Source organism: Acinonyx jubatus, chromosome A1 (assembly GCF_027475565.1).
Source record: "Acinonyx jubatus isolate Ajub_Pintada_27869175 chromosome A1, VMU_Ajub_asm_v1.0, whole genome shotgun sequence".
Lineage (NCBI taxonomy): Eukaryota > Metazoa > Chordata > Mammalia > Carnivora > Felidae > Acinonyx > Acinonyx jubatus.
The window spans coordinates 207,057,661-207,085,324 of NC_069380.1; the positions used below are offsets into that span (position 1 = coordinate 207,057,661).

Below are 27,664 nucleotides of genomic sequence, written 5' to 3' on the forward strand. Positions count from 1 at the left end.
TTCTGGAGCCTTGCCTCAAAAACGCACTTGCGCCTGAGTTTTTGAGTCCACGTACGCTTCTAGAAAACCCCGACCCAACACAGAAGGCTTCGCACAGCTTTGCTTTTTTAACAACTCAGCAAAGAATTCTGATTGGCCAGCCAAGGTCACATGCCCGTGGCCTTTGATTGGCAGCCTACCCTCCCTGCCCTGCCCTCCCTCCCACCCACGTGACCTGATCCCGCCAGCCCGCCGGCACCGCTCCAGCGGTAACAGGCGGTGTAACAGGCCCTGAGGATTCTCTGCTCTGCGCTGCCCTTGCCTTCCTGTGTTTATAGTCCAGCGGGAGAGAGTCGGTAGTCAAATAATTGCACCTCTGCACGTTTACAAACTGTGGACAGTGCCAAGAAGGAGAAGCACAGGTGCAGGAAGTGGCAGGGGGCGTGGTAGAGGCAGTGCAGAGCTGGCCGGCTGCCGCGTGGACAGCGGGTAGTAAAGCCGGTAAGTGTGGAAGCCACGGCAGGAAAGCCGGTGAGAGGTGGTGGTGGCTCCGTTACAGGGGTGGCCCTCGAGTTGGAGAAAGGCGGAAAAAACTCAAAAACCTTCTAAGAACCTAACCGATTGCCGTGGAACATGACCTCATCGTTACCAAGTCTCCGTCATAGCCCTAGGGTAAATGGAAAACCTAAACTAAGCAAAACCAAGAAAAAACACATTGCAATCGGCTAACGTTGGGAAACTTTAGGAGAAGCAAAAGAAAACCAAGTAGTGCCCTCTAGTCTAAAGGTTTATCTTATTTAATTCCCACCCCCCTTCCTTAGTTTCAATGCATCCATCTCCTGTGTGGGAATTTTTTTTTTTTTTTTTTTTAGTTAGTCTTTTAGTTCGTTTATTTTTTAGAAAGAGAGAGCGCACACAGGGGAGGGGTAGAGAAGGAGAGAGAGAGAATCCCAAGCAGGCTCCACAGTGTCAGTGCAGAGCTTGACCTGGGGCTTGAACATACAAACTGGGAGATCATGACCTGAGCTGAAATCCAGGGTCAGACTCTCAACCCACTGAGCCACCCAGGTGCCCCTGGAACTTTTAATAGAGAAAGGTTTCTCAACTTCTGAAAAATATTGCTTAGTTGAATTGCACCTTCTCATTTCCCCATATTCCCATTTTTATTACTTTGGGGGAGGGGTGGAGGGCGGTATAAAGGATAAACTGGTCTGTAAATCTGATCTCCACTCCTGATTTTGTAGGTGATAGCAGTGGTTTTCAAGTGTATTTTTCATGGTTTTTGACATACGAGACAAAGAGCTCAGAAATATAAGCTCTTTCACCGTCTCTCCACAATGTAGTGTGGAAAGATAGTGACCATTTTGTGAAGACCCTGTAATTTGGGGTGGCTAAATTATTACCCCAAAGCGTATTTGATGCTGCCCAGGCCTCCTTCCCCTCCAGACCGTTAATGGGGAGGGAGGCAGAGGCCCCGCCCCCGTGCTGCTAACCTTGGGGCAAACCCGGTGGATCCCACTTCCTCTCAGCAACGGCATGGGTTTGCCTGGGGATTCAAAGCCTGTTGAACCAGCCTTATTTCCAAGCAGTATATGGGGGAACTCCCAAGTAACTTGCCCACGCCACCTGCTAGGGCTGGAGAAGAGAGGTCTGAGGCTTTAAGAATCTAACTGGCTGATTCGAATTTGCCAGACCAGTCTTCGATTTCGCACTTTACTGAGCTTATTAACAAATATTTCTAGATGACACTGCTTAGACGCCAAAGGTGTGTCCGTGTTGTGTATTTCCTTCCTCTTTTTTTTTTTGGTCTTGTGTATTTTAGGTCTTCGGAATCCATCAGTCACACAAGCCCCTTGGAGCTTCTAGTTCTTTTTCCAGACATGCTTTGTCCCCCAGTACTCAGTTCCTTTAATTTCTACTCTTTTTGTTTTTTATTTTCTCCTTCTCCTCCTCCTCCTTCTCCTCCTCCTTCTTCCTCCTCCTCCTCCTCCTCCTCTTCTTCCTCTTCTTCTTCTTCTTCTTTTTCTTCTTCTTCTTCTCTTTTTTAAATCACTTTTCCTCTGCCCCTTAACTGCTATTCCACTTGTATTGTTTTTTTCCCCCTGCTATGCTGTGTCCTTGTCCCTCTTCTCTCTCCTTTCCCTTTTGTTTTTCCCATCCTATGTTCCCTTGTTATATCTCACGAACTCAGAAATTGCCCTGGAAATGCCATGGGTATCACCATCTATTGAGTGGTAAGGGCTGCTCCCACTTTGCCTTGGAAGATGACATTTCCCGGAGTGTTCCCCGTGGAGGCTGACTGGTCTGACCCAGATAATGCCACCAGTTAAAATAACCCTGACTTAGGGCCCATGGGACTCACCAGTCATTATGCTGTATTGGAAAGTAAAACTGATTTGGCAGCCTCATTAGATTATAATCAGCTCAAATCTTCCTTCTGGCTTCACAGAGCATAGCATGTGTCCCCAGGAACAGCAGAGGGAAGAAAACCACATCTCCTCCCCGGCTTTTTGTACTTCTTCTAGGCTCTTGGCTCGAATTAAATATTTGCTCATTGGCCACCATGCTTATCACCTTAAGTGGGTTTCTAATTTCTTTTAGAAGCTATGGGGAGCTCCAAGATAGCATCTACCATTTTAAGAGTACAGTTCCAGAGCAGAGATTGTGTAGGCCAACGGATGCTGGGCCAAGAAGTCTGAGCCATATTCCATAATAACAGTAATAATAGCTACCACTTATTGGATGCTTATTAAATACCAGACCCTTTTCTATATTAATTCATTTCATCTTCAGATTAATCCTATGAGATATGTATATATCATCCCTATTTCAGGTGGAGGATGTGGCACAGAGTGATTAAGTAACTTGCCCAAAGTAACAGTTAATAAGTAGCAGATTCAGGATTGGAGCCCAGACAGACTGACCTCAGTATTCATGCCCCTTAATATTTTCCTATACCACCATCATGACATGAAAACAATGACTCTCAGGAAGAGTCCTTTGAAACAACAGAGAGTGATTGGTGGATGAGTCAAGGAACACAAGATAAGAGCCTCTTCTAATATATCCTGGTATGCAAATAGTAAAGTCTGAATTAGAGTCAAAGCAGTGAATATGGAAAGCTACAGATGTAAGAGATGGTGTGAAGGATTCATCTGAACTAATTTGGGACACAAAGGGAAGAGCATGGCCTGGATGTTCTGTCCTGGGAGAATCATGGGGTCATGGGCAGAAGTAAGAGGTGGCAGAAAGGACCTCTGACTTGTGTGGCCCTGAGATATTGGGTTGATAATGTTTCCAAGCTGCAGGGATGAAGCATCCTCCCACTGCCCCGTATTCTATCCCTGAAAGGAGGGATGCTGATGTGGATTAGTTACACTCAAGGAGGCCAGCATGCTAGAAGGTGGGGCTCTTGCTGAGAGAAGTGTAAAGATTGTAAACAGAACCACCCTTCACCCCCTGTCTTTTCTAGGATGATAGAAAGTCAGGTTCTAGGCACCTCCGGGCCTGAGGTCCTCCTGTGGATGGGGCCAGGGAAAAGAAGCCTAGGGGATAGTTCAGAGGAAGGGCTACCTCACATTTTACACATTCCCCTACTTCCTTCTCTGGAGGGACAATGGTAAGATGTGAGAGTCAGGAACATAGTGAGGGCTGGAGAGAAAATAGACAAGTAACAGGCTATTGAGCCTGCTCTAATTCTAGGTCTGGTATTAAAGAAGGAAAAAAAAAAAAAGTCCTCAAAACTAGCTCCCCAGGGTAGAACTGGAAGTGTGATACTGAAACTGCAGGCTGTATTGAAGACTATATGTTTACTCTTGATCAATGTCCTCCATAATCCAGAGCAAAAGTCATCAACAGGGGGAGTTTAAGGATTCAGTATCCATCTGTATCAACCATGATAATGACATTTCCTTTGTCTAACCAGTTTTAAATTCTCTGGAGTTCTTTAGTGACCGAATCCACCTATGTTTTCCTATTTCAATAAGATACTCAGTGGCAATAAATATCCTTGAAATATTTGTTTAAAAGGGCTATAAAGAGCTCCAAAAAGAAAGACATCTCCATGTACCCTCTGAAACATTGCTGGTGCCTGATAAAATGACGTATCTGAAGCCCGGATTTAAACAAGCTCTTGTTGCCGATAAACAAACAAAAACCAAGGACCATGTGAATGTTAATAATTTGGAGATGTAGGTGGAGGTATCAATATTCTTGAATAACACATGTTCACACTTCATCTTTTTAATTAACAAAGTTCTTTTCCTTGTAATTTCAGCAGGAGGGATCCCAGGGTAAGAGAACAAAACTTGGATTTATGTGAATAGGATTTTTTTTTTATTTCATCACTGAATCCAAATAGTGTTTTCCTAGTGTGAAAACAGATGGCAGAGACTTTATTTGTGGTCAAAGGCATTATGCATGAGAGTGAACCTTTCTTCAACAGGCAGATTTGAATAAATTCAGGAAATGATTTAAGACATGATAGGTCTCCTGGAATCTGATCTATAGCAGGTGATTTTATTAACAAAATTTATACACTCAAACCCACTGAATCAGAGGAGCTAATTTTCATTCTGGCAAATCATCAGGTTTTTGTTTTTTTGTTTTTTTTTCTGTCATTGAGTACATGTCTGGACATTGATGTTGTCTTGGGAAACTCAGACTATGAGTCAGAGTTTGCATGTTTCTCCATCCTTGCTGAAGAATGTCTTCTCATCTTGTTTTCAAGACCTCATTGTGTTGAAAAGAAATTATTTGAGGGTCACCTGGGTGGCTCAGTCAGCTAAGCATCTGACTTTAACTCAGGTCATGATCTCGTGGTTCACAAGCTTGAGCCCCAAGTTGGGCTCTGTGCTGACAGCTCCGAGGCTGGAGCCTGCTTCAGATTCTGTGTCTCCCTCTCTCTCTTCCCCTTTTCTCTCTCTCTCTCTCTCTCTCTCTCTCAAAAATAAACATTTAAAAAAATAAAAAAAAATAAAAAACTACTTGAGGAGACAACCAAATCCTGGCTTGCTGTTAACCTTATTAGTGTATACATTATAATTTGGGTATTTCTAACAATGCAAAGTTTAAGTGGGGTATTATCCTTAAAAGATGTTAGAAACCATAAATTACTTTGCAATTGTAAATTGTAAAATGGTGTTATTATAACACATAGCTTGGAGATAAAGCCAAATTTCTCCTGCATTCCTAATGGAAATTAGACAATTGGGTTAACTCCTCCCTGTTTCCAGAGTATAAGTTGGATAACTACAGTTTTGGAGCCAAAAGGGGATACCTGCAGGAAGTTATTGAAGGCCATACACAGATGTGGGAAATAGTTGGAAATATGTGTTTTCTGTAACTTAACTGTCATGGTTTATTCTTGGGGCAATTTCCTCCTGAGTTCATCAGTGAATTTCTTGGATTGTAGTACCTTGATTTTTCTTCTCTTAGTTTCTTTTCACCCCTACCAATTCATTGACTTAAATTCATGTAATGAAGGAAGATTAAGTGATACAGTGCCAGAACTTGCCTGAGGGCTCTGAACTGGACAAGGCATAGGTGATGTCCACTAATGAAATCTTTGTTTGGCCATGTAGGGCATGTAAGTCCTCATAGATCTTGGGGGGGTCTTAAACTTTAGTGTGATGAGAATCTCCTGGTTAATAATAACCTGGTAAAAAACCAATAACCAAGTTCTGTTACATTAAGTCTGAGAAAGAGTCCAGGAATCTATATTTATAATCATGGCAGGGAATTCTGATGCAGTTGGTCGAAGGGACTGCAGTTTGAGAAACACTGCATAGAGTCCTAACTCTGTGGCATCCTGGTGCTCAAGAAAATGGATTAAAGTCCCTACTTGTCTTTATTTTTAGACTTAAAAAAATTTTTTTTATTGTATTTTAAGTAGACTCCACACTCAGCGTGAGGCTTGAACTCACGACCCAGAGACTGAGTTGTGTGCTCTACCAACTGAGGCAGCCACATGCCCCCCTACTTTTCTTTGTGTAGAAATAATGTATTCTGTCTCAATAAGTGAATGGATGAATGTGGCATTGTCTACTCTGGGAGGTTTAATGATTCTGATCTCTTCTTCACCAAGGTTGGGAAATGCTAGGTGAGTGGATATTCCCAGAGACGACATGGTCTCTGACCAAAGAAGCTGTGTAAGAATATAGATCCAAGCCTTCAATACTCTACACTTAAATCACTTTTTCTGAGTTGAATTGTAAATCAATAGGAAACAACTAGAGCCAGCCAATTAGTAAATAAACACAAAAACAGGAAGAGCACAGAGGATGGCACAAAGCAGTGGGGATCTGGTTAATCCTGCATGAGCAATATAAACAGTGGCAGCTCAAAGAGCTGTGGGTTAAGAAGCTATGTGATCACAAAGGAGGCCGGCGGTTCTCAGTCTCAAAATGCTACTGTGTGACTTCGGTAAATGTGTTTAGATCCCTGTTATTCTGGGATCTGGCATGTAAAAGGTACAAGTAGGGCTCGGTGTAGAGAGCATAGAGATGTATTACGTGGCCCCCAACAATTTACTTTTGGCAGGCACTCGGAGGGAAGCGGAGCCTTGGCTCTCAGAGCTCACGGGTAGTTTGGCAAATGTTTCTTGTGTACCTACTGTGTGTTCAGCATTGAGCCCCGAGCCATGATAGGTCTGACTCACGTTCTGTGTTCATTACTGGCCAGACAGGTGCCTTGCATTTCTCAGAGCCAAACTGAAGCCGGCTTTAAATCCCTGGGTGTAGCATACAGACATAAGCAGCTTTCTATGTTCTGAACTTTCTCTCTTGCTTAAAGGGACAACTCTATGCCACAACCTGGAGAGATTAAAATGCCACCTAATTGATGCAGATCACTGATTTCGAGTTCCCAAACTGACAAAACTGAAAGATGAAGACCCCTGACGCTGTTGAGAAACAGGCACCTGACCCCAGGCATGAATTAGTACGTGGGAGAAAACATCAGGTAAGTGGGCAAAATATGGACTTGAGAGTCAGACTTGAATTCAAATCCTGATTCTGTCACTTCTTGCTTGCTGAGCAGTTTCCTCATTTCTTACAAAAAAAAAAAAAAAAAAAAGATTCTACCCACCTCATCAGGTTTATGTAACAGCTGATAAGATACAAACATATAGCACAGTAGTGGCACATAACAGGGACTTGGGAAATATAAAATACTCCCTTCTGCTCCTCGTCCTCATATCCTGGGCCTTTGGGAATTATAATCTTGGCTTTGGCAAAACCTCAGATGAAGCACACAGTGCATTTTGGTTTGAACCTTCCTGAGATGAGTGTGCTTGGGGGAGAAGGCCTGTGTCAGAGTTCCCTGCAAATTGAGCATAAAATATCAGGAACCAGAAACCATTATCTCTCTAGGAGATTGTTTATACCAGGGTTCCTATCAGAAATAGGGCATAAGACAAGGGTTTGTATGCAGGTGGTTTGGGAAATGAGGTCAGCGAATGGGAGTGGGGGATAGGGAAGAAGGAAAACAAGACAAGCGGCAAAGCCAGTTGGTAAAGAGTTTGTTATCAAGTTTGGTCACTGCTGTGAGAAACTGGGGCCTGTTCCTTCTGGGACTGAGAGCCATGAAAAATGCCTCTCAGAACTGTCCATTCAAGGGACACAAGTGGAACAGGCACCCGCAAGTTCTCAGCCCTGACATGTCAAGGATTGCCCCCAGGTGTCATCTCCCTCACTTCACCAGTTTCGCACAAGTGCTGGGTGGTTCCCGTTGGTGTCCTAGCCCAGTGTCTGAGAAGTCGAGGCAAGCGTGTGGCAGAAGTGAGGTGCACTCGGGAAAATCAGAGTAAAATGTTAGGGTCCAGAGCATGTGAATGTGACCAGGTCCAATACTGGGATCAAAGGAAATGCCGACCGACAGAAAAATGACCAAGTGTGTTTCTCCTTTCAAACCTCAGACACCTCTACTGTTTACAAAAGTAGCTGCTAGAATATTCTTCAAGTGCCTCCATGTGGCACTCCACAGCCTCACTTGTCTCTTGGTTTCCTGAGCTCTAATTCAGGTACCGCCTCATTAACTTTGTACTTGATGACATATTTTCTTCCTTGTCCTCCAGTTTCTTTACATGTTTTAGTTGTGTCCCTCTTCTTCACAAGAGACACTTCTCTCCTTGGGTGGCTTCGGATGGAGTCTTCTAATTTTTTTTTTTTTAATTCCATCAGCACCTAACTGTGCTCAGCAAAAACCTGTTGACTTGAACTCACTTGATACAAGATGATAAATCCTTTCTCTAGTGAACACAGGCAGTAACTTCTTTGACATCAGCTGTAGCAACTTCTTTCTAGATATTTCTCCTGAGGCAAGGGAACAAAAGCAAAAATAAACTATTGGGACTACATTAAAATAAAAAGCTTCTGCACAGCAAAGGAAACAATCAACAAAACTAAAAGGCAACCTATGGAATGGGAGAAGTTATTGTCAAATGACATATCTGATAAAGGGTTAGTGTCCAAAATAGACAAAGAATTTATAAAACTCAACACCCAAAAAACAAATAATCCAATTAAAAAATGGGCAGAAGACATGAATAGACATTTCTCCAAAGAAGACAGACACATGAAAAGATGCTCCACATCACTTATCATCAAAACTACAATGAGATATCACCTCATACCTGTCAGAATGGGTAAAATCAGCAACACAAGAAACAGCAGGTGTTGGTGAGAATATGGAGGAAAAGGAAGCCTCTTACATGGTTGGTGGGAATGCAAACTGGTGCAGCCACCGTGTAAAACAGTATGTATGGAGTTTCCTCAAAAAGTTAAAAATAGAACTCCCCTACAATCCAGCCATCACACTACTAGGTGTTTATCCAAAGAACACAAAATTACTAATTCAAAGGGATACATGACCCTGATGTTTATAGCACCATTACTTACAATAGCCAAATTATGGAAACAGCCCAAGTGCCCATAGATAGATGAATGGAGAAAGAAAAGCAACTGGGTGGCTTGGTCCGTTAAGCATCCAACTTCAGCTCAGGTCATGATATCATGGTTTGTGAGTTTAGGCCCTGCATCGGGCTGTCTGCTGTCAGCACAGAGCCTGCTTCAGATCCTTTTTCCCTCTCTCTCTGCCCCTCTCCCACACTCCCGGTGTCTCTCGAAAATAAATAAACTTAAAAAAAATTTAAAAAAAGAAGAGGTGGTGTATATACACAATGGGATATTATTTACCCATACAATAATGAAATCTTGCCATTTACAACGAGATGGGTGGAGCTAGAGAATATTATGCTGCGCAAAATAAGTTCGTCAAAAAAAATGCCACATGGTTTCACTTTTGTATGGGATTTAAGAAACAATGCAAACGAGCAAAGGGGAAAAAAGAGAGGCAAACCAAGAAACAGATTCTTAACTATAGAGAACAAACTGATGGTTACCAGAGGGGAGGGGGGAATGGATTAACTAGCTGATGGGGATGAAGGCGTGCACAGGTGATGTATGGAAGTGTTGAATCACTATATTGTACACCTGAAACTAATATTACGCCGTATGTGAACTAATTGGAACTTGAATAAAAAATTAAAAAAATCCTTTCTCTAGAAGCACAATGATTTTTTTCAGGGGCTTGTGCATCTTTCTACTCCTTAAGTATATTGGGACCCTCACCAATTAATGGGGCTTCAAAAGCAACATCTATAATGAGGGGCAGGGAGGTGGGAGCGCAATGCCAGTGCCTCAGGGTGTTGTAGGGTTTTCACCAGCAATTCATTCTGTGCTCTTTGTATTTGCTTTCATTCCAATTGCTTCACAGCAGTAGCACTCAGAAGGGACATATATTTAGACTAGACTTCAAGCCTCTTGTTGAAGCTTATAATGAAACACAAATGCACTGGTCCTTTTTCTGCCTATCCTTTTCCCTCTCTGCTTTAGTCCTGCCCAACTGTAGACACCTTGTTAAGCATGAATAGTAACTAGGACCTGGGTGGATCAGCAGGGAACTCATATTTGTTGGATTCTTTGAGATGGCAAAAAAGGAACATATCTAAGTCACTCTCCGTATTTCTTAGTGTGAACTTAGAGCCACTTACATGAGAACTATTCATGGCCACCACATTTAGGTGGGCAGGTTGTGCACTGCACAACTCTCAGGAAGCATTCGCATTGTCGTCAGTATGAATGTGTTCCTGGAGGAGTACGGTGAATAACCTGTGAGGTCACAAATAGTGACCCTCCCTGTCTGAGGCTCCACTCCAGTTCTACTGAATCAGAATCTCTAGGGAAGGGGCCCATGAGTCTACATTTTAACAAATTTTACAGGTTTCTATTAACACTGAAGGTTGAAAATCACCACTTAAGAGATAGGTTTTAACACAAAGATGCACCAGAAAGATCCTAATCAATTGAATGGAGCCCACATGATCTGAATACAATATGCACAGTGTTGTCAGTCCTGGAAATAGTCTTTCTTTTTTTGTAAAATATGTGAATGAAGTGTTGGTGTCTTCACCAAGGGGTGGCACCTAAGGGTTCTGAGGAAATAAATGTATAGACCCTATGTATAGACTTGTGTATAAACAATTTTGTATATACATACAGGATAGCTTTTTTGAATTTATACAGCTGTACTTAAAAGTAGCTGGTATTAGTTAATCCTATGTTAACAGTTTGGATATTTTTCACTTGTACATTTGGGACTTTTTCTTTTGGTTGATGAAAGTTGCATATGTTAAGTGTGTGAATGAAGTGAAAAAAAATGTGGGAAATTATCTCACCACCTGTGCTATCACTGGATCCTCTGCTTCCCAGGCTTAAAGTTCTTCTGGCTTCATGAATAACTCAGTGAATAATTGCCATTCAGAATATGGTTGCCCTACTAGTGATCTGGCCATTTTTTCAATGTCTTTCAAACACGCCTCTATTGTTTTCTTCCCTGTGTGCTTTTATATTCCAACTTTCCAAGAGAGAAATTCTGATCGGGCTGGGTTGTCACCACTCAATGTGGAGTGCTCTGATTAGGCAGCTTCTTAGGTCAAGTTGTCTCCTTGGCAATGTCTTGCTCATGTTTATCTTATGGACATGTGGTTGCCTCAGTCCTGGGCACTCATTTTTGGTTCAGTGACCATCAGCGATAGTATCTTAATAAAGAATAAAGAATATCCATGACCACTTTCCTCTGAATGGAGATGTGGGCATAGCCAACATCTAGTACTTTACTGTTTGTTAGAATAGGAAGGAAATGTAATTACTCAATATGCCATCTAGATGCCATATCCTGTAACAATAAGAGCTGATATATATATTGAGTACCACCTTATGCCAGACATTTTTTCTGATCACTTGAATAGCATTCATAACTTAACCTTCAAAAGCAACTTTTTGTGGTAGATGCTATTATTAACTTCATTTTACAGATTAGAACATTGAGGACTAGAACTTGCCCAACAGTTTGTATATGGTGGAGCCACAATTAGATCTCACACTATTTAGCTCTGAAGTCATTGCCTTTTGTGACTATGTTGGGGTTGTGATAGAGGATTGTGTGTGTGTGTGGCGGGGGTAAGACAATTAGGGAGAATGAAATGCACAAATTAGGTCTGGTAGGCAAAGCATAGGCAGAAGCCTCCATTGGTGCATGTTGGGGGAAGGAGTTGTAAGACAATGACAGGCAGATGCCACAAAGGGACAAGACACAGCTGGACTTGCCTTGAGGGCCAGACAGGATTCTAAAAAGATATCCTGAGAGGTTATTCTTACTCCTTCCTTGATTTCTTAAAAAGGAGTATAAACGACATTTAATTGCCCATGGTTCCTTTTAAAAATAAAGGCATAGTAGCGCCTAGGTGGCTCAGTCGGTTGAGCGTCTGACTTTGGCTCAGGTCTTGCGGCTTGTGAGTTCAAGCCCCGCGTCAGGCTTTGTGCTGACAGCTCAGAGCCTGGAGCCTGCTTCTGCTTCTGTGTCTCCCTCTCTCTCTGCCCCTAACCCACTCACATTCTGTCTCTGTCTCTCTCAAAAATAAATAAACATTAAAAAAATAATAATAAAAAAAAGGCATAGTAAACACCTTCTTTTGGGGCCATTATCCTCCATCCTGGCCAGTTCCTCCAGGGGGCGCCTTGCATTCCTTGATAGAAAAGCCTTGAGAATTTAGGGTTAGACAGGAAAGTTTGGGTCTGACTGTCAAAAGAAAGTGAAGGGTATTATCCTGTATTGCTGAGGAGCACGAAGTTTGCAGCGGGGACGTGGAATGGAAGACCGTTCCACTCTGAAGAATGCTCTTAAGGTCTATGACCAGAGCAGCTACTAAGCTGTAATCAGTCTCCACCAAAGTTTGAGGCAAGGATTTTAGCATTTCAGGAGGAAAGGGGGCTATTGAATTACTACAATAATTATCTTCATTTTCTTTCTTTCCCTCTTTGTTTGCAGAGAGAGAGATCTGGTCTGCTCAAGTCAATGTGTTCTACATTGTTTGCTGTGGGCTGTCTCCCAAATCCTTAACTTTTTGAGTAAAACACAGTAATCATTGAAAAATCATTTTGAGGGCCCATACGGGTTTTGTCAGGGTCTTCTTGGTGCTTCTGAAGTGTAATCTTTTCACCTTTCATTAGCTACTTGTTTTCTTTCAATCAATGCCTTAGGAAGTAACACAGGAGATCAGAGAAAAAAATGGCTATTTTATGTCATTCCTAGGTTACAATCAGTTTCTTGTAGGTTGGGATTAATTTTGCATAGTCCTGACTGAAAACAGGATGATGGACAGGATGACCTTTGCCCTCCCCAAATCTGAGCAGGCCAAGGGGCTGTGCAAGGTTTGGGTTCTGGCCAATACTAGGCACAATGAATGAATTGGGTATTTATATACCCAAAACCAGTACTCTGCTGAGAATAGAATTTGAAGGAAGGGCCTATAGTTCTCTGGGTCAGTTGTTCCTCTGAGAAACACTCACAAAGATGTTCTCTGTTTCAGGCAAAACAATTACTCTAGAGACTTTGGGAGTTTCAAGACAACTGAATGCACGATAAGAAAGGGGATATCTTGGAGAAGACAGACTGCTCATCTCTACTGGGATTCTTCTGTAAGTCACATTATTGACTTCAAGAGCCCATGAAAGTGTGTCTTTCCTTGAGACAGTAAACTCTCTGTTTTCTGAAGTGAATGGAAAAAAAGGGGTGTATTGGTTCGCCATGTCAGTTTCCAGAAATGAGTATACTGTACAACGTACTTCATCTACAATGCTACCAAATATAATTTATTGTTACTCAGATGATTCAGAAGACCTTCTGGTATCTCACCAAGGTAAACAGCAAATATTTTGTGCTGCAGCTGTGTGGAGGAGACATTGCCCAGTGATTTCTAGAAATGAGTCAGAAAAATAAAAATAAATGCTTTTCTCTGTTATAACATATTCTAAACCAGTCATTCAATCAATTGGAACTTACAATTTATTTATCACTGTTGAGGAATTAAAAAATAGGTATGTGGGGAATATAAAGAAATGTAAGTAGTGGACCAACTGGTTGCAAACAGAGTTACATCTACAAAAGTTCTTTGTCAGAGCTTAAGACTAGAACTTAGTATTTGGGGTTTGTGATGGGTTTGCTAGATCTGCTCCTACTGTCTACGCCACCTGCCTTCTAATATGCCTTCTTGTACTGTAGTGGCTGAAGAGCCAAACACCACATTTTCCAGACTACCCTACCCTCCGGGCTCTGGATGTCATTTAAGTTCTGCCATTATGTTGCACTGTGCAATGTTTAGAAGGTAGAAATGAGGCAGAGGCCATGCTTTCACTGCTTCTGTGTTTTCTTTGAAGTTTGGTCATAGAGGCATTAGAATTTTCTTTTTTTTTTTTAATTTTTTAGTTGTTTATTTATTTTTGAGAGAGAGTGTGTGAGCAGGGGAGCGGCAGAGAGAGGGAGACACAGAATCCAAAGCAGGCTCCAGGTTGTGAGTTGTCAGCACAGAGCCCAATGTGGGGCTTGAACCCTCCAGTTGTAAGATCATGACCTGAGCCAAAGTCGGACACTTAACCGACTGAACCACCCAGGCGCCTCTCTCTCTCTCTCTCTTTTTTTTAATGTTTATTTGTTTTTGAGAGGGAGAGAGTGAGAGTGGGTGAGGGGCAGAGGGAGAGGGAGACACAGAATCCAAAGCAGGCTCCAGGCTCTGAGTTGTCAACACAGAGCCCAATGTGGGGCTTGAACTCAAGAACCGTGAGATCATGACCTGAACGGAAGTCGGACACTTAACAGACTGAGCCACCAGGCGCCCTAAGGCATTTGAATTTTCTGCAGCAGCATTAGCAGAAGTGTCTGACTGTCAGGAGACAGTCACAGAAAGCTCATAAAGCATGTCTGGTTTGGTGTGGTGTCAGCTTCCTGTCCATGAGGGCCGCTCCACTGTAATGGCTTCCGGACTTTGGTAGTCATAACGTTTAAGAGGTGGCAGTTTCCTAATCTTGGGAGAACCAAGAGCTCCCCTGGTGACCCAGATCTACCATGTAGTTTCGGGAGACATTTCTGAAATGTCAACCTAAATCCTTGACTCTCCTAATGATGCAGTAAGCTTTAAAAATTTTTTTTTAAATCATTTCTTTTTAAAGTTTATTTATTTATTTTGAGAGAGAGAGAGAGAGAGAGAGAGAGAGAGAGAGAGAGAGAATATGAGTGGGGGAGGGGCAGAGAGAGAGGGAGAGAGAGAATCCCAAGCAGGCTCCTCACTATCAATGCAGAGCCCAATGAAGGGCTCAAATTCACAAATCCCAAGATCATGACCTGAGCCAAAATCAAGAGTTGGACATTTAACCAACTGAGCCACCCAGGCGCCCTGATTCAGTAAGCTTTCTAATGCCCTATAATAAGTTTTTTCATTCTTCATTTTCTTGCTAGAATTGCTTATGTTCCCTGGAATTGAACCCTGTCCATGACTGTGATTGGTACCAGGAGGGTTATAGGCAACAGACTCTTAAAAAATTGGAAATTTGGATTTTTTTTCATTTGATTGGGTTTGATTTGAAAGTAGCAATGATTATGTTAGCATTAGAATATGGAATACTAGCAGTATATGACACGTAATGGTGAAGTAGTTTCTTCAAATATTGATCACTTAGAATGAAGCGCCCAGTGAAGGCAAAGACTTTGGTAGAGTGCCTGCTGACCACCATGGTGAGAATAAGGAATACAAGATCTGTGGAGTTGGGTGGCTGTTTATAATTACATCGGAGAACTTCAAGAAAGAAAATGATATGATCAGGATTTTAAGGTTATTGTCATGAGACATATCAGAGAACTAAGGAGCTTCCACAACTTTCTAGAAAAACCATTTATTTCATGTAGCTGCAGAGCTGATGCATTCTAACATCAAATGCCATTTGATCCTGTGGGCTGATGATTAAAAGATAATCTAAACTCATAGAACCACTAGTTCTTTTATGTAAAACTTTAGGTATTGATTGGGAAAGAGTAGGACCCTGTGAATTGGGACTATTTGGGTGGGTTCAGTTGAACCTGAGTACCAAGTTCCCCAAAACTCCATTGAACCTCATTGCCATAAAAGCATCTTGTCCTTCTCTGTTTGATAAGGCTGGTCAGGGCTTGCTTAGAGACTCTGTAATGACCTTACTGAGATAAGTTCCTTGCTAGGGGATTTCAGTTTTCTTCCTGCCCCTATTTCCCACCACTCATTGTTCCAGATCTGTAAGCAGAGTCAGACACCAGCATGTCCCCAGAAGGACAAGTACAATGTCTATCTTATGAAGCAAAGGTTTACACAACTGAGGAATTGCAAGAGCTTGCTCATTTATATCGGCAAAAACCTAGGGAACAGGTGTGGGAATGCATTATGAGAATCTAGGCCAGAGAGGAAGAAGCTTAATTTTAAATCTGGCTTAATTTGTTGGTGTGGGTGCATTTCCCAAAGATTCTGGACTCCTTGTTCTAGTTGGTGCAACCGGTAATGGTTGTAACTCTTGGCCTGGCTGAATGACTGGAAATGGGACTCAAAGGTGGCCTACATGGAAGGAAATTCAGGCATCAAAAGTCCATGGTATAATGTAGGGGGAGGAATCCTGAGAGAAAGAACTATTGAAGTAGGTATTTCACATATGACGTATGACCCAGTAACTAACTAAAGAGGTCCAGAGGATGCTCTTTTCACCAATGCACTGAGAAACAAAATTGTGAGAAATATATCCTTGGCAAATATTGCAGTGTAATCCTCTCTAGGTCAGGGCAGGGGTAAAGGTGAGAGATGCTGCTATTGAAATGGGAATTTTGATTGCAGTGGGCTTGTTGAGATCCTGGAGTGGCAGAAGACAAGTAGCAATAGTTAAATGCACGATTCAAGGTGGAAGCTGCTTCTGGTAAGGGAGCTGGAATAGTTAATTGGGTAGTTGATTGATCATGAGTAGTTAAGGATCATGATGTTTCCAGGAATGGAATAGATGACTGGTCTGTCAGGATCCCACTTGATATACCTAATCAAAAATACTCCCTTTGGGAAATAGGCCTGGCTTCTTTTTAATGGAATACCAAGTGACCACGTGACCTGAGCTGTCCATGGGCTTGGTGTTATCTGATTAATCAAGCTATAAGAATGGGTCTTCTCATTCTTCATTCTTCAACACTTCATCATTAAGTGGTTTTGAAGGCACAGGTACATTGCCTGAACAAAGGGCTCACATTCCCAGGGTATCACCTATTGTTGCGTTGTCCTCTCCCTTAATCCCTACCTATAGATCCTTGGGTGTGGGCCCAATGAACGTGTTAACTGGGTAAAAAAAAAAAAAAAATCAAGCCTGGTTTATAGATGTGTTCCACATGACACGCTTGTATCAGCTGGAAGTCAGCTTCTGTAGTATGATAGCCCCACTCGGTGGTAATTTTGAAGGACAGTAGGGAAAGAACAATCTCTTAGTGGGAAGCACTTGTCAATATTACCTGAAAGTAAAGATGTTCAGAGGTCGAGGCTGAATCACTGGTGATGGTTAATGGGCACTGGAATAGCTAGATGGTTAGACATACAGAGGGAAAAACATAGGGGGACTGATGTCAAGGACTGAGGAAGAGGTATGTGAATGGAACTGTTAGGATGGTCACACATATCTTCATGTTCAGGATAGGGCGTGTTTTGAGGATTAGTTGCTAAGAAATAATTTGGACACATTGACCTGTTTTGTGGATATCTGTAAGCCTCTTTCCACGATCTGACTGTGTTTCCTCATAATTAGATTCAGGTTATGCATTTTTTGGCAGGAATATCACGTAACTAATATTGGGTCCTCAGTGAAAATACCAGGAGGCACATGATATCAGTTCGTACCATTAAACTGAAATTTGAGATTGCCAGTCACCATTTGGGCACCTCATGCAAATGAACCAACAGACAGAAGAGGTGTCATCATTAGGTCAGCTGGGTGATTGAGCCCCGTTGTCAAGAGGAAATAGGATTGCCATTATACAATGGGAGCAGGAAGAAGTATTTTTGGAATGGAGGGGATTCTCTGGGGCATTTCATAGTAGTGCTGTGCCCAGTGGTAAAAGTTATATCAAATTATATTTTTAATGTGTATCTTAAATATATACCTTTAATGGAAGACTACAGAAATTGAATATAATCAGGATCCTCTAGTGTTCAGATTCACTAGGAATAAAGATCCGGGTGACTCCATCAGCTAAATAAGTTGGCCCAGCCGTGATGCTGACTGAGGACAAAAGTAACCTACAATGGGCTGTGTAGGACAAGAGTTGTAAATACCAACTATAGACTTGCACCTGAAACTGGAACTATCATAACCACCACCGATTTCTTCCTTGCTCTGACATGTATATTTTATATAATTAACCATTTCTCTTCCTCCCTTATCCCTTTCATCACAACTTTACATATGGTCTACTGATAGTGGTTAATTTTATAAGTGAATTTATATATAATAAATACCCTGGTGGAATTGAAACTAAACTAGAGAAGGAATGAATATCACTCAAAGATAGATGCCGACTCATGGAACTTTGAGTTTCTTTTGAGGGGAGGTGAGTACATGTTTTTTTAAGTACAGGGGCAGTTATGTTATTATTGTTTGGAAGTTTAAATATGGAGAGAATGTAAGTATGGATGGATGTTGACGAGCCGGAGGAACAGTCTATGGCATTTATGGTGGATCGGTGCTCAATATCCGTTCAGGATTTGTTCTGTGAACTTTCATGATCTGCACAAGTTAGAAAGTAAAATACTTGTTGACTCTCTTGCAGCTCACATTTTGGATGTCATTTAGGCTGGGCCAATCAAACACACTTGGGTAAGATTTGGAAGGTGGACGTGGAGTGGAGGCTATACTCTGCTGTGCTTGCTTTTTTCTGAAAAGCAGAGTCATGGGGCGGGGGGGCGGGGGATTTATTTTTTTCTGTGGCAGCTTCAAGATAGGTACCAGTGTCTAGTAACCTAGCTGGTTTGAGTACTAAGAGGCAGAGCGTTGGCTCCTCCCTTATGCTGGTATGTATGTAGGCATGATACAACTTTCTGATGTGGCAGCCTTCCCACTGTAGCAGCTTCCTGATCACAGCAGTGCAGCGTGGCTCTGGAGCCAGCTGCTTCCTGCAGCAGAGGCAGAAACTCCTTTGGTGACCTGTTTCTGCATTGTGGCTTTTTGTTCCTGAAAGCTTGAGTTGGAGGCTATATCTTCAGCTTTCCCAATGATTCAGTAAGCCTTTGCAGTGGCCTGTAATAAGTATTTTTCCTACTTAACACAGCTACGATGGATTCTGTTCTTTGCACGTACAATCTGATCTCTATATATACGGGTTTAGGAGACCACTATTTCTATGCCCATACTTTACATGAGGAGCAAGCAAAGTTCAGGTGTGGCTTCTCCACTACTGCTGGTTATGTTCCCTACTTATTCTGGAGAGAAGTCTGTCAAAAATGACATGTTAGCTTGTATCTTTTATTGCTTTTTATCTGCTTTTGATTCTAATAAGAAGCAGTGTGGTCTGAAGAATCTGAGACCAAAAACTGCAGAGACACAGAGGGGTTAATGAGAACATATGTCACACCCTTTATGACAGTGGTTCTCAAACTCACCTGCACATTAGAATCATGTGGAGAGTTTAAAAAATTCCTGACCTGGGCCGTCCCCAGATCAATTAAGTCAGAATTTCTGGTGTGAGTCCCAGGATTCAGTATTTTGAAAGCTCCCCAGATGATTCCAATTGGTGTTTTCAAGGTTGAAGAATCAGTTAAGTCTGGGAAGAAAGAGAGAGGTGAATTTTGGGGTTATGTAGGAGTTGCAGCTGGGGAGAAATAAAATACTAGTAAAGTAGCAAATTTACCATCTCACAGTCAAAAATCCAAAATGGGTCTCACTGGGCTAAAATTAAGGTGACTGTAGGGCTGGGTTCCTTCCTGAAGACGCTAAGGGAGACTCTGCTTTCTTGCTTTTTCCAGATTCTAGATACTGTCTGCATTCCTTGGTTCTTGCCCCCCTTCTATCTTCAAAGCATGCAAAGGCTGGTTGAATCTTTCTCATGATGCCATTTTCCTAGTTCTGACTGTCTCCCTCTTCCACTTTTACAGACCTTGTGATTCCATTGGGCTCACTACAATAATCTAGGGTCATCCTCCCCTCTCAAGGTCAGTTAATTAGCAACTTAATTCCAACTCCAACCTTAATTCCTCCTTACTGTGTAACGTAACATATTCACAGGTTCTGCAGGTTAGGATGTGGATGTCTTTGGGGGAGCTATTCTGCTTATCATAGGAAATAATGGACAAGGACGCTGGAGAATAGACACCCATGGGATTCCTTCCTCATACTTTTGAATCAGAAAAGGTAATTGGAGGGGCCAAGTCACTCAAAAACTATTACAATAAAATAAGACAAAAACAGAGAGGGAGGCAAACCTTAAGAGACTCTTAAATACAGAGAACAGGGGCGCCTGGGTGGCTCAGTTGGTTGAGTGTCCGAATTTGGTTTAGGTCATGCTCTCGTGGTTTGTGAGGTTGAGCCCTGCGTCAGGCTGCTATCAGCCTGTCAGTGCGGAGCCTCCCCACCCCCTTTGGATCCTCTCTTCCACTCTCTTTCTGTCTCTCCCCCATGTGCGCTCTCTCTTTCTCTCTCTCTCTCTCTCTCTCTCTCTCTCAAAAACTAAATAAAACATTTTTAAAAAGTTTAAAAACAGAGAACAAACTGAGGGTTGCTGGAGGGAAGGTGGGTGGGGTGTTGGGCTACAGGGGTGATGGGCACTAGGAGGGCACTTGTTGCGATGAGCACTGGGTGTTATATGTAAGTGATGAATCACTAAAGTATACTCCTGAAACCATTATTACACTATATGTTAACGAACTTGGATTTAAATAAAATTAAAAAAAAAGAAAAGATAAAAAACCACAAAACTTATTGCAACTCAGTATGGGAGCTATCCATCTTAAAAAAAAACCTATTACAATATTAATTCGGATGTGATGGGAAGCCTGGTACACTGTATATTCATACTTCTGGAAGAAGCAGGGTTAGCCAGAATGGATTGTTAAGAAATTAGATAATAATTTGGGATTGTTTAGTTTGTCACTTTTCACCTATGTGCAAAATTATATTTCAATGATTTGAAACTTTTGTGCAATCACCTGGATATCTGGCTATAGATAATAGGATAATACAAACATGCAAACCTTCCAGTTTACTGATCTGTGCCCTCTTGTAAGGAACCAGGAGGGGTCTGCCACAAACAGGTGGTCCTGCTAGCTAATTGTTTTTCTCTTTTTAAGAGCCATTTGACATTAACTATTCTAAAATGATAATTATTCTTTTGGCAGATGTCCTCCAAAATGTATTGCTCTGTATCTAGTAACGACTGCTGCAGGCTAATTCGTGTAGTTCCTCTAGGGGCACGTTGTGCAGCTAATTCATCCAGGCAGGTTCACTGGGAAGCTTTTGCACATGAGAGCATTTCTGAGATTTTTTTTTTTTTTGACCTTGCTGAATGATTGGTAACACCTGTTTTAACTAGAGTCCATGCCAAGAGCATCAGAGCCACGATCCATGGTATAGAATGCCACAACCTTAGCATTTACTTGTTGCCATGCTGGAGTAGACCATGTCTCTTGAGAAAATTCCTGCCTTTGTGGCAGGTATTCAACAGATGCTTCCTTTAGCACTTATTCATCTGATCTTAAAAGCATCTGGAAGCACCCTTAACCAGCATGTCGGACTATCTACACACTGGGTCTTTGGAAACTAGTGATCTGTGTTTCCCTGGGGCCATACTAGATGGAGAGGTGGGTGGGGTTGGGTTGAAATAATGGAAATAAAGTTGGATATTTCTGGCCCACTGGCTGTCCCCAGTCCAGACTTGCAAGATCTTCAGCCTTGCCCTGCAATCCCATTTTTGATTCCAGTGGCCCCTGCTGTTTCCTCCTCTCTAGGCTTGAGGTTGGCCTCATGGGCCCTGGCTCCTGGGTTACTGCTCTGGTTTCCTGGAAACTACTCTCTGTAGCTGAATTTGAGGCACACTCTAGCCTCTCTATTAGCTGTCTTGGGCTTTCCTTAGGCTTGATTTTCTATTTTTGTTTATTTTATCCCTGCTGTTGATTCCTTATTCTAATTTATATTATGTCATAATATTATTGTACAGGTTCTTGCTGAAAAGCTCTTCAAGTTTCCCGAGGACTAATACAGGACACAAATAAATATTCAGAACAGTGACACTGATGTCCTTTTCCCCATTGAGAGACTGGTGATGAACGTCATCTATGTATTTTATTCCTGTACATCAAAAGAGCCTTGGGGATGATGAAATATCACCCATTTCACTGTGTTGATCAAGGGAGGTCTTGGTTGCCTGGGTCAGGAGAGGGGAGCTTTACCTTATCAGGCACATTTTCCAAGTATTCCAGATAGGCAAATGGCCCATGAAATGATCACATACCAGGATTTAGTCTTAGGACTGAGTAGGTAGAAAAAATTATCACCTGGGTCTTTCATTTTTGTTAAAAAAAAAAAAAAAAAAAAAGGAAGGAAACTAAATATAGCTAACTGAATTTCCAATCTGGCATAAATTTAAAATATACAATTTTAGCTCAATTGGCAGCATCTAACAATCAGATTTTAAAAAATGTCATTTTGGACTGTGCGTCTAGGGTAGAAGTTATCCTGGGGAAAACTCGCAAAACTTGTCTGTCCGATTCTTGGTCTCTCTTTTTCTCTCCTCTTTCTCCCCCGCCCCACCTCTTACTGTGCATTTCTCCTCATTTTTCCTCCTCCCTTTGCCTAATACTGTATGGAGTTTCCACACGGGCCCCACTGCTGTGCTTAATAATAGCGGTAGCTGCTATTTATCAAGCCTTTACTACTTGTCAGGCATCGTGCGAAGCACCCCGGATACATTACCTCACTTGCTCCTCCCCACAGCCCTCCAGAAGGATGGGCATATTTGTGTAATGAGCCCAGTCAGACGTGCTGGTTAATAGCTGCATTATGCCTGTTGTCAGCACTCCAAATAACAGTTATTGGTATTCTTGACTTTTTCATGCTTGGCTTAAAATTTATTGGTAAATATGATGCTGGCTACAGAAAGGAACTAGCAGGTGGACTGTGGGGAATTGGAGTTATGCTTTATATATACTTTTAATCCTTTCCCTGAGCAGTAATCACTGGTGGTAAATGAAAGTCCTGGGAGCTGTCGTTTTATGTTGAAATGGCATTGCTTCTTTCCCTGGAGTTGTTTTAACACTGGTAGGAATGTGTCAGAGCCCACAAGGTAGGAAAGTGTTAACTTTTGTACAATTTTTTTTTAATGTTTATTTTTGAGAGAGAGAGAGAGACAGCGCACAAGTTGGGGAGGGGCGGAGAGAGAGGGAGACACAGAATCCAAAGCAGGCTCCAGGTTCTGAGCTGGCAGCACAGAGCCCGATGCAGGGCTCGAACCCACAAACTGTGAGATCATGACTTGAGTCCAAGTCGGATGCTTAACTGACTGAGCCACCCAGGCACCCTGAAAGTGTTAAGTTTTAAATTAAACTTTCCTAGTAGGCTCAATAGTAACCAACATTTTCAGTACTTAACCCTAAGAGAAAATAAAAGTACCAAGTGTTTGTGCTAGGTATTTCATAGGCAAGATGTTCCAAGCTGTCTCTGGAAGGTTGGAGGCAATGAATCAGGAAAGTGTGGCAGGTCCATGCTGTGGATCCCCAGGCTGGGGTGTTTGTTTGTTTTCCCTTTTCTTGGCATGTACATCACCTTCTTACCTTCCTGACCGTCATAGCGAACCCACCTGTGTGCAGAGTTCTCCAGAGTTCTTCTGCTTCACATGTAAAGACCTAAGGTTGCTTTCAAAGTCAGAATCTGGAGCTCTGGGGACTGGCAGATGTTCCCCAGCCAGGCAGCCGGGTTCTCACACAGGGGACAGAGCCAGCTTGTTGGGTGAGAGGGCACCGAGGGAGCACTGTCTTGCATCAGATGCTGTAGGTCTTTCATCATGCTGTTCTGACAATGACAATGAGGCTGGAACAACCACAGCTGGAAACTGACGCAACAGGACGGAAGGGGCTGGTAGCACGGGGAGTTAGGTGGCCCTTGCAGGGGGGAAGATGGGAAGGGAAATTGAAAACAATGTCTTGAGGCACTGAACTTAAATTACTGGCTGCATACGACCTGTGACCATCCCACATCTTTTAAGATGAGCTTAAAGGGGGTACAGTTAAGTCCCTCACAGGGCAAGTGATAGGGATGTTAGAGATTCATCAGAAAATCAGCCTTTCTTCGTTTTGTTAACATGAATAAGTTCTGGGCAACAGTTGGGTTCTAGATATCGTCATTAATTTGTGAAAGGAAGCTTTAATGTTAACCGATACACAACTTACTGGAGTGGTCTGAACAAAAGCCCCCAAAGATGATTGGTCCTAATACTTGGAACCTGAGACTATTTCTTTATTTTTGGAAGATTGTCTTCACAAGTGTGATTCAGTTAGGGATCCAGAGAAGGAAAGATAGTCTTGCATAATCATACTGTAATCCTTTCAAGAAGGACACAAGGGGAGATTTGACATACACAGAAGAGGAGAAAGTGATGTAACTATGAAGGCAGAGATTGGAGGGATGTGGCCACAAGCCATGGATTGCTGGTGGCCACCAGAAGCTGGAAGAGGTGAGGAGCAGAGTCTACCCTTGAGCCTATGGAGGGAGCTCAGCCCTGTTGACACACTGATGTGACCCAGTGATGACAGTGGTTTCAGATCTCTTGCCTCCAGAACTGTGAGGGAATAAGTTTTGTTGTTTTAAGCCACCAAGTCTGTGGTCATTTATTATAGCAGTCATAGGAACCTAATACACTTACCTACCTTGAACCTCGTGAGTTAGAGTCTTAAGTCATAAATATAGTTCTCTCTACTGAAAAATATGTCAGAACCTGCATGTGCTTGTAGAGAAGGAGATACGAGAAATTGGCAGCCATGGTTGCTTCTGAGAAGGAGAACCAAGAGAATAGAATCTAAAATAAGAGGCAGACTTACTGTTACATTTTATATATTCTGGTTCTGTTTGAGACTTTTTTCAAATGCATGTATTCCTTTTTTTAAAACATCAACTTTTTATAGACATATAGATCAATGGAACAGAACAGAGAGCCCAGAAATAAACCCATGGTCTTATGGTCAATTAATCTTCCACAAAGGAGGCAGGAATATGCAATGGGAAAAAGACAGTCTTTTCAACAAATGGTGTTGAGTCAACTGTACAGCTACACGCAAAATGATGAAACCGGACCACTTTCTTACATCACACACAAAAGTAAACTCAAGATGGATTAAGGACCCAAATGTGAGGCCAAAACCATAAAAATCCTAGAAGAGAGCCCAGGCAATAATTTCTCTAACATTGGCTACAGCAGCATTTTTCTAGATATGCATCCTGAGATTCGGCAAACAAAAGCAAAACAAAAACAAAAACAAACAGCCAAAAACAAACAAATAACCCCCAAAACAAAACTATTGGGACGACTACATCAAAACAAAAAGCTTCTGCACAGCAAAGGAAGCAATCAATAAAACTAAAAGATAACCTACTAAATATGTCTGTAAATGACATATCCAATAAAGGGTTAGTATCCAAAATAGATAAATAACTTATACAACTCAACACCAGAAAAACAAATAATCCAACTAGAAAAACCAGGCAGAAGACGTGAATAGGCACTTCTCTAAAGAAGACATCCAGATGGCCAACAGATACATGAAAAAATGCTCAACATCACTCATCAGGGAAATGCAAATCAAAACCACAATGAGATATCACCTCACACCTGTCAGAATGGCTAAAACCAAAAACACAAGAAACAACAAGTGTTGGTGAGGAAGTGGAGAAAAAGGAACCCTATTGCACTGTTGGTGGGAATGCAAACCAGTGCAGCCACTGTGTAAAACAGTATGGAGCTTCCTCAAAAAGTTAAAAATAGAATTACCATATGATCTAGGAAACGGCACTACTCGGTATTTACCCAGAGAATATGAAAACAGTAATTCAAAAGGATATATGCACCCCTATATTTATTGCAGCATTATTTATGATAGCCAAATTATGGAAGCAGCCTGAGTGTCCATCAGTAGATGAATGGATAAAGATGTGGCATATATACACAATGAAATATTAGCCAGAAAAATGAATGAAATCTTGCCATCTGCAACAGCATGGTTGGATCTAGAGAATATAATGGTAGGTGAAATAAGTCAGTCAGAGAAAGACAAACACCAATATGATTTCACTCATATGTGAAATTTAAGAAACAAAACAAAGGGAAAAACAGAGACAAACCAAAACCCAGTCTCTTAGCCATAGAGAACAAACAGATGGTTACCAGGGGGGTGGTGGGTGGGGGACGGGCGTATAGGTGAAGGGGATGAAGAGTAAACTTATCATGATGAGCACTGAGTGATGTACAGAACTGTTGAATCACTATATTGTAAACCTGAAACTAATATAACACTGTATGTTAACTATACTGGAATTATAAATAAATAAGTAAATAACTAAATAAAATATAAAAAAAAACCTTTTAGATTTAGGATAGTTTTAGATTTACAGAAAAATTACAAATATGGCTCAGAGGTTCCATATACCTACATCCACATCCTCCTATTACTAGCATCTTATATTATTAATATGGTACATTTTTCACAATTTGTCACAATGAACCAATATTGATACAGTATTTACGTACTTTATTTGAATTTCCTTCATTTTTACCTAATGTACTTTTTCTGTTCCAAGATCTCATCTAAGATTTCACATTACATTTAGTTGTCCTGTCTCCTTAGGCTCCTCTTTGCTGTGATAGTTTCTCAGACTTTCCTTGTTTTTGATGACCTTGACAGTTTCAGTAAGTACTAGTCAGTAGTGGCTACTAGTCAGTATAATATCTCTGAATTGGGATTTATGATGTTTTTCTCATGATTAGATTGTGGCATGTTTTCCTTTTTCAATTAAAAACTAGTTAATAGAAAAGGGAATATATTATTAGTACAATAAAAATACTTGTGTAGATTATTGTCAGTATTAAAAGAGTACATATGTGTATGCAGATACAAATATTGTTTAGGACATTATTTAGCATTTAGTCTATACTGCATGGGTATTATGTATTACCGGAACTGCTATTTTATGAGGTAAAACGTTAAAAGCATACACTCAAATAAATGTTTGGATAAAAAGATGTTACGTAGGATAATGCGGTAAAGTCAGAAAGGTCGATATTACAATCTCAGCCCTATCACTTGGTAGTTCCATGATCTGGGGCAATTAAGCTCTCTGAGCTTCAGTTTCAAAATCTGTAAAATGGGGATAATAATACATGCTTAGTAGGGTGGTGGTAAATATTAAGAAAAAAAATGTGCAAAACTTGAATGCAGCTACATTAATTTTGTGGTTGTTCTTAAGTTTAATATTGGAAGATAAACTAGATACAGCGGATTGTGACTAATTTGCTGATAAGACAAGTAAAGTACAAATAAAGCAGCCAAGTTATTGCTTTAAGTTGGCTGTATTTGTAAACATCGTAGCCCTTCTAATTGTGATTCATCCATCAAATACCTGTTGTCTATCAGAGGTGAAATTCCGAGCAGCACAAAGTTACAAAAGACAGGGTGCTTGCTTACAGTATAACAGAGCCAGGAATGAAATGACCCATGAGTGCGGAAGAGGAGGGGGTATTTCTGGCAGCTGGGGCAGTTTTGTCTTGAAATACAGGTGGCTAGAATTTTTATACCTTATCTTCTCTTGATTATCAACATATTGGATGCATACCGCAGAAAATTTGAAAAAGTATAGACAAGTAGAAGGAAAATATTCAAACATAAATCTATTTTGGCATAGTTCTTTCTGGTGTGTTTAACCATGAATTTGTTAAAGAATTGCTGAGATCATATTATATATACAATTTAGTATCCAGTGTTTCCCCATTTACTGTATCATAAACATTCTTTTGTGACATTCAGATCGCTCCTGAAAGCATCATTTAAAATAGTTGCATAATATTTCTGTGTGCTAATAGCAAACAGGTTTGGCTCTTGTGAAAGAGACACAAAATAAGAGTGGGCTCACCAAGGTAGAAATTTGTGTCTCTGTGGTGGCCCTCCAAGCCAGTGGCTCCGAGGCTCAGCTCCTTTATTGTATAGTTCTGCCATCCCCTGGGGTGGCCCTCATCTGCATGATCCAAGCTGTCTCACCACCCCGTTTATGTG

At 41.5% G+C, this 27,664-nt stretch overlaps 2 long non-coding RNA genes across 3 annotated transcripts; one reads left to right on the forward strand and one right to left on the reverse strand.

The window, feature by feature from the left end:
* Positions 1-172: 172 nt before the first annotated feature.
* Positions 173-13,342, forward strand: LOC113604147 (uncharacterized). 2 transcript variants are annotated; one of them, XR_003425996.2, is made up of 3 exons: positions 173-480; positions 6,772-6,939; positions 12,908-13,342. It is a non-coding gene; the product is annotated as an uncharacterized LOC113604147 (long non-coding RNA). The 2 variants fall into 2 exon arrangements; XR_008289787.1 differs by lacking the exon at positions 173-480 and adding an exon at positions 493-651.
* Positions 4,287-27,664, reverse strand: LOC128311399 (uncharacterized). The gene is made up of 3 exons (XR_008289788.1): positions 27,525-27,664; positions 23,206-23,506; positions 4,287-8,291 (listed from the first exon to the last, which is right to left on the reverse strand). It is a non-coding gene; the product is annotated as an uncharacterized LOC128311399 (long non-coding RNA).